Genomic DNA, 6,000 nt, shown 5'->3' with positions numbered 1-6,000 from the left:
AAATTCAAAGTGGTCTTTTGTTTAAAACTAAAGTACAAGCGTTGCTTTCTTCCTCCCAAGTGAATAAGCTCTTATCTTTAAGATAGGATTTGTTTTGCTTTGATGACAAGCAAAAGCTCAGAGAAGAACATTTCTGTCACTCAGCTGACTTGCAAACTGCTGTGTGTTTCAGTCAAAGCTCCCATTAACATCAGAGAGACTGTGATTTTGGGGTTGTTTCTTTTCCAGAGAAGGAGAGGTTCTCTTTTGAGCAGAGGGTTATAAAGTTTGATCCGTGCCCGTGGTAGAAATTTGGGGGCTTTTAGTACTTGAGAAAACTAAGGTATGTAGAAAGTATCTAATTTCATGGCACGCAAAGGGCGCCTGCAAAAGTGGCACGTCAGCCTGTTAATACGGTATTGTTATGAAATATGCTGAACAGCGCTGCTCAGCTACTGCACTGAATAATAAGCAGGAATTGCTACTTGCATTAATGCCATCACGTCATCCTAAAAAAAAGATGCAAAAAAGAACGTGCTTTGTTTCAACGCCTGACAAATGGTTGGAGTTTGGCATTTGGTTTTGCTTAGTCATTTTCTTGCCACAGGGTGAGCTTAGGGTTCCTGCACTGGGTGGTTCATTCACTTGAATTGAAACACATTATGGAATAAAGGATTAACATCAGCTACAAGATTGAAGTTTAATAGGTAAGTTAGGTGAGAATGCGAATTCTGTAGTCCGTAGCTTCTTAGTCAAGAGACTCTTTTTCTTCCTGCTCTTTTGTAGAAATACTTGATTGCCTCCCAACGAGATAACACAGTTGGGATGTTATCTGATCACTCCCAGTGCAACCTACTTCACTTTTTTTGAAGCAGAAATAGGCATTAGGAGCTAGAGAAGCAGAGGTGTTAACTCAGCTAGCCAGGGATGCCTTTGGTCGCAGGTTTGCAGCTTGAAGTTTGAGAACCAGTCATGCACAGGAATATGAACCTCCCACCACATCCTTAAATGTATTTAAGCAGATCAGCTCCTTTGATTTCAAAGGAGATTTGGTGATGTAATGACTTTGTACATCTTAGTGTCTACCTTTAGACCCTACGTTTAGTTACAGGATTATTTGTGTATGTTCTGTTGCAGGAACCAACTGACTCATTTCGGCTGTTTACCACAGCATGAAAGAGCAGGAAGGAATACGTGAGACTCTTAGATCAGAAAGTGGCTTGTCTTACATCCATCTATTTGATGGAATGAGGCATATTAGAGATAACTGTTGCAGTGCCCAGGCTTCACCTTAGAGCGTTAGCTGCTGTGAGAACAATTAACAGACGTCCCAAAGCCAGCGTGGACAGCAAAGAGCAGTGTTGTGCCTTAACTGAGATGCCCTACCTTTAGACTTGCTAATCGCCCTGGGTGAAAGATCACGCTGAAAAGATTGCCCATGTTGCAGTTCCAGCATGGGCTAGGAAGCTCTATACGGCAATCCATCCCCTGGTAAAGCCAAGTAACAAGAAGGCCTTCTTGCTCCTTCCCAAACTCCCCTCCACCAGTATTGCAGACTGACACGTCCTTTTTCTACAGAGCAGCATTAGGAAGAGCACAGGCGTATTTGCCTCCATTTGGCATCCCTCCTACCCTACCCCCGCCACAGCTTAAGGCTGAGGAATCTTTAGAAAGCAATTTACATCTAATGGCTTTAATTAGATTTTACCTATTATCTGTCAAGTAGCGATAGCACTTTTGAATGTGGAATAGGACTGCTTCAGCCCTTAAAGAAGTACCTAACTTTCTTTCCCCAGAAAGAAAGAATAGAAAGCTGAGAATAAGCATATTGAGAACAATATACAAATATTAACCTGTCCTGGCTGCTGGCTACTTATTCTGCCAGAGAACCAATTATTGCCACACACTTTTTACAGTGGGAGCAGACCTAAAGACTGAAAATAGGAGCTTAAATAGAAGCAAAAGAGAACCAAATGAGGAAGGCTTTAGGATGTCAATTATGCGTCCTGACCCTGTGCTTCTCTTTGCATTTCTCTTGCTCCAGAAGATTACAGACACTCCTTCTTTAATGCCCTGTAATACGCACACGTGAACACAGTCCAAGGTAACAATTTAAGTGGAATGTGGTCCGAGACCTATGTGCAACCTGCGCCACTCCTTTGGAAGGTGGAGCAGGCACTCCATTACCTGCACACAAAACTCAGTTACTCATGTTCAAACTTCAGCGTCAGGACAGAGAGACATAGCTCTGTTAGTTAAGCACTATTGAAGAAATTGCAGTCCTTCCTTACATGATCTAATGTTGTCTGTCCTTCTCTACGTCCAGATCCACTGAAGGTTAGGAAAATGCCTCTGCACAGCCTGGAAAAGGTATCCCATTAGCCCACGCTCAGATGACTTTTTCCAAGTCTGCCCTGCTATATGTCCTCTCTTTGGACAGCATTGCAATCACAAGATTGCTTGGTTAAGTTTGTTAATAAATAAGGACTTTCAAAGCCAACTTCTAGACAGTTTAATCTGTTTAAAGTTGCCCCAGTGGTTATTGAATGTAAATCCATAAATCTCTCAATTTCTTATCCAAAAGCAGAAGTTGATTACCAGCTTCTAAAATTAAGGTGTCATTTATCTCACTAAGATGATCTGAAATCAAAGCATCCAGTAATAATACTGTGTGTTATACACAAGAAGATATTTTGGTTCTCAGAATTTCAGTAGATTTGAAAACATAGCCTTAGTATATGGTGCTAAGCACTTTAATTACTAACTCTTTTTAGTAAAGCTTAGTAAAGTCTTCTCAACAAACCTTACTTGAATTTCCTTAAATAATGCAAGACAAGATGTCTCTGACCCCTTGCAGTAGGAACTGAAACAGTTCTTCACCCATCAGGATCGCCCGCACACACCCTGAAGAACAGGAAAAGCAGAACAAGCACTGTTTTCTCCTCAGTGAGATTCTGTGAGGTAGTATTTTGATAAAGCTAGCAGAACAGAGGAGACAGGCCACCTAGAAGGAGGAAGAGACTCAAGCATTAATCCAACAGGTCTTCATACATTAATTTTTTATCTTAAGACAGAGATTTCTTCTCTTTCCTAGATCCGATCCAGGATCCCTTTTTCCCCTCCCTTCCATAGTTGCTTCATACCTTTCTTTTAAAGCCAACCACCCCTTTCTCTAGCTCTCCAGCTCCTGATAGCTTAACCTCTCCCAGTTCTCCTAAGCACTCTACAAGAGCCGCCGAGAAGCTTGAGGAGAGAGACAAGTTGCATTAGCTGATATGAATAGTTTAAAGAAGATGCTTTCTCTATTGATCTCAGTGCTACTTTACATTACTTCTACATTTTCAGGAATTTAGGTTTGGCATTTTTTTGCTATTCTTCTAATACTATACCTAGCATAACTACAAAGCAGAATAGCCATTCTAGAGCTACAAACTAATCACCTTTTACTTAGTCCTTTCCTCACGGCCAGATCTTCTTTTTACCGTTAACCAGCCGGCTGCCTGGTTCTGTGAATATGTATGGTTATCAGGCCTGAGTCTCAGCTAATTATAACGATCATGTTTATTGGTTTATACCAATTCATCCCATCATGAATGTGCAAGAATATTGAGAGTTCTGCTTTACTTGTGATGTTAATGGTTGCACACAGCCTGCATAAGCTTTAGTTAGCTGATAGCTGGCCTCTGTTTATTGAGCTTGGCTATGTTTTCAGGATGTAACACTGGGCTTTTTTATAATTTGATAACCGCTCATGAGACCTGAATAACAGTGGCTTTTCACGTGCTTTCACATATTATGCTCCTAATCTGTTCAGCTAAATGTCAACCACACTTCGTTTCAAGATACATTTATTTCATTGCATGCAGCACTGCTTTTGTTTTGCAATGTGCCAAACAACTTGTATCAAAACTCATCAGTGCCAGGTAATTCAAATACCGGCTGCCGCTGAGATTCAAAGATCTTTGTCTTTGTATTTGTATGAAAAGTAACAATAACTCCTAAATATAGCTACCTGCCTGAAAGCCTGAGGTGATCTTTAGTGGAGTAACTCTGAAAAAAAAACCCAAAGAAAGATAATGAAAGTAAACTAACATGGGTAAAAAGCATAAAGTGATTGTGTGTTTACAGACTTTGATTAGGAAAAAACGATTAGCAAAAAAAAAATCTCAAAAGATTTTCCTGACACCTAAAGGAACCTGAGGTGATCTTTAGTACAATAGCTCTGAAAAAAACAACAAAGAAAGATAATGAAAGTAAACTAACATGGGTAAAAAGTGTAAAAGTGCATAAAGTTATTGTGTGTTTACAGACTTTGATTAAGAAATAATGATTAGCAAAAAAAAAAGATCTTGAAAGATTTTCCTCACACCTAAAGGAGCACACCTCCCCCTTCCCATTAATGAGAAGCCGTACTGGACTGGGGATTTTATTTCAAGTTCTGGGGTTTTGGAACAAGGATGAAGCGATTCACCATAATGTTTTTTGTGATAAATGCTTAGGGTACTTGTTTCCAGCTCTGTTCTAACTCCAGGTTGAACACCCCAGCAGTCAGCATCACCTTGCTGTACCCCGATCTCCCTGAAGATTTGTGAGGTGTTGTGGAGCCAGGCAGAGTGGGATGGGTGACCACAAGCTGCAGAGTTGCAGCTTTTTTTCCGAGACCTCTCCTTTAATCCTTCTTCCCCTGCTTCCCTGCCCTAATGCAATAGCTGCGATGAACTTTATTTTGCTCTTCTTTTCTCTGTAGTACTTGACATGTACAGCAGAGCACATTCTCTGTACACTTTTTTTGTTAGAAGACGTGTATTGTGGATCTAGCCTGCAACACTGCAGATAAACCTTACAACATTTGACAAGCTTTGGGCTTCGATAAGGACAGGGACCACACTTCCCCAAGGGAAAGGATGGTTTTCTTAAGTGGCTGGTTGAGTTTCTGTCACGTTTTCACAATGATGCCTATCATCCTTGGATTTCCTGCTGCTAATCTCTCTAAATATCAGGACTCTGCTACAAGGCACAGGAGCTTAAACAGAATCTAGGCCAACAACAGATCACTAGTCTCACTGCTCGTTTTGATTGCTTTATCACAGAATCACAGAATGATAGGGGTTGGAAAGGACCTCTGGAGATCACATAGTCCAACCCCCTGCCAGAGCAGGGTCACCCAGAGCAGGTTACACAGGAACGCGTCCAGGCGGGTTTTGAATGTCTCCAGAGATGGAGACTCCACCACCTCTCTGGGCAGCCTGTTCCAGTGCTCTGCCACCCTCAAAGTAAAGAAGTTCCTCCTCATGTTCAGATGGAACATCCTGTGTTCAAGTCTGTGCCTGTTACCTCTTGTCCTGTCACTGGGCACCACTGAGAAGAGCCTGGCCCCATCCTCCTGACACCCACCCTTTAAGTATTTATAAGCATTCATTTCTCCATACTGAAAAGACCCAAGTCCCTCAGCCTTTCTTCATAGGAGAGACGTTCCAGTCCCCTAATCATCTTTGTAGCACGACTCGGGGGTGTTCGCATTTAAAGAGAAGAGCCCCTACGAGGGCCCGGTCTCAGCCCCCAGCGCTGCTTGTCCCCTCAGCCCTCGCACCACGGCCAGGCCGGGGAGCGACACCGGCGGGGAGCTACCGGGACCCCTACCTCCCGGCCTTTCCCGATGCCACCCCAGCGCGTCCCTCACCTCTAATTAAGTTTAAAACCCCGCGCCGCCGAGGGGGTAGCAGATTAGGCCCCGCCCCCTTGCGCGCCGGGCCCCGCCCCCTTGCGCGCCCGGCCCCGCCCCGCCAGTCCCCGGGGCCTGCGGCGGTGCCTGGGCCGCGCTGCGGACCCCCTTCCTCGGGCAGGAGCGGCGCGTCCGAGGTAAGGCATCGCCGCCGCCCCTCGCCCGGGAGCGGGGAGCGAGAGAGAAGGGGGACGAGGGGAGGGGAAGACGCCGAGAGGGACGCGGGGCGCGCTGCGGGCGGAGGAGCGGCCTGGCCGCGCCTCCGGGGGGAGCCGCCGCCACCGCCCCGGCGAGGAGGC

General features: G+C 44.5%; 1 protein-coding gene across 4 annotated transcripts in view; it reads left to right on the top strand.

Annotated features, from left to right (window-relative positions):
* Nucleotides 1-5,729: 5,729 nt before the first annotated feature.
* The window catches only part of STARD3NL (STARD3 N-terminal like), a 37,674-nt gene continuing 37,403 nt past the window's right edge, over nucleotides 5,730-6,000 (top strand). For all 4 annotated transcript variants that reach the window (XM_063325491.1, XM_063325490.1, XM_063325488.1 and 1 more), the window contains exon 1: nucleotides 5,730-5,838. The gene's annotated coding sequence lies outside the window, so the exon portion shown is untranslated. The remainder of the gene's footprint in view (nucleotides 5,839-6,000) is intronic.

The sequence above is a fragment of the Chroicocephalus ridibundus genome, chromosome 2 (assembly GCF_963924245.1).
Source record: "Chroicocephalus ridibundus chromosome 2, bChrRid1.1, whole genome shotgun sequence".
NCBI classification, from domain to species: Eukaryota; Metazoa; Chordata; class Aves; order Charadriiformes; family Laridae; genus Chroicocephalus; species Chroicocephalus ridibundus.
This window is presented reverse-complemented; position numbering and strand designations above follow the sequence as displayed.